General features: G+C 35.1%; 1 long non-coding RNA gene across 1 annotated transcript in view; it reads left to right on the top strand.

Moving 5' to 3' along the window:
- Positions 1 to 926, top strand: part of LOC109297991 — a 6638-nt gene extending 5712 nt beyond the window's left edge. The window contains exon 2 of the long non-coding RNA XR_002097482.1: positions 345 to 926. This is a non-coding gene — a long non-coding RNA (uncharacterized LOC109297991). The remainder of the gene's footprint in view (positions 1 to 344) is intronic.
- The last annotated feature ends 326 nt before the right edge of the window (positions 927 to 1252 follow it).

The following is a 1252-nucleotide window of genomic DNA, read 5'->3' as shown; positions in this document are numbered from 1 at the left end:
CCAGTTTGTGCAGTTAACAATAGACCCGGCAAGAGTTTTTCCAAATTATTTTTTTTTCTTTCCCCTTAATTTTTTATCAAGAAAAGAAAGAAAAAGATGGCTGATTTTGAAAGCTGTCACAGGAAAGAGGGTTATTTACTTATTTATTTATTTTTTTAACTGTCAACCCATCCCATTACAACAATTAAAAAATAAATTATTTTCCGGGTCATAATTACTCCTTAGCTTTAAAATGTAATTCATTTCTATTTAGAATGTAGAAAGAATCATAATCAAAAATGGTATCTTTGACTGACATGCACTGATTTTTATTTTTATTTATTTATCTTTTTATCACTTTGCAGAAATTGTCAAGATTATGAATTTTCCTCTCAATTTGAGACAGGGGAAAAATCGGTTGTTGCGTGATTGGAAAGCTATTTCCTAGTCAGCTGTGGTCAGAAGTAGGATCAACTGTAAAAGGTAAGGCCACAAATCGTGCAGAGACTCATACGTTTCATGAGTGGCCCTGCTGATTTCAGTGATTCTTGTGCGCCAACTTAAGCAGATGTCTGGTTTTGTGTCAAAGTCTCCGGACCCCCTGGACTCAATCTGTGAGAGCATCAACACTCAGCTTTGTTATCTGATAACCTCACTTCAGAAGCTCCATTACCGAATGTTAGGCCAACAGATGACTAAGCTTCGAGTTGTTGTTGTAGAGAAGGAAACTTCTTTCTCCTTCTGGGGAGATATTTCACATTGAAAAAAAAAATACAACCCAAAGTTTAAATCTTTTCAATATAGACTGAAAATTGTGTGTACCTAAATTTGTGAAGAACCTTGATGGTGTGTGATGGGCAGATGTTTTGCAAGGACAGCTGAATGCCTGCAAAAGGTTTTGAGTAAAACCTGCATATATTTTTCATTAACAAATTGACATTTTTTTTTAAGACATTGGCCACACCCATTCACTTATTTCATTGCTATGAAGCCTCTCAAGTTGAATCATAGGACAGTAGGACCGGAAGGAACCTCCCAATGTCATGTGCAAGCTCTAGGTATTCCAGATGTGTAAACCCCAGATGTGTGAATTACCTATCAATATGCATCTATTCATTGGGCTTCGCTGTACCGTAAGCCATAAGAGATGATGTATAGAAATAATTGAATGCAAAGATAAAACTGTGTATTTTCTTTCCCCCTTGATTTTTTCAAGTTTGAAAATGCTGAAACTCACTGATTTTAATTGCTCAAAAAAAAAAAAAAAAAAAAA

The sequence above is a fragment of the Gavialis gangeticus genome, unplaced genomic scaffold (assembly GCF_001723915.1).
Source record: "Gavialis gangeticus isolate Ggan-Ray unplaced genomic scaffold, GavGan_comp1, whole genome shotgun sequence".
Taxonomy (NCBI): Eukaryota; Metazoa; Chordata; order Crocodylia; family Gavialidae; genus Gavialis; species Gavialis gangeticus.
The sequence above is the reverse complement of the archived record's forward strand: the minus strand, read 5'-3'. Positions and strand labels throughout refer to the sequence as shown.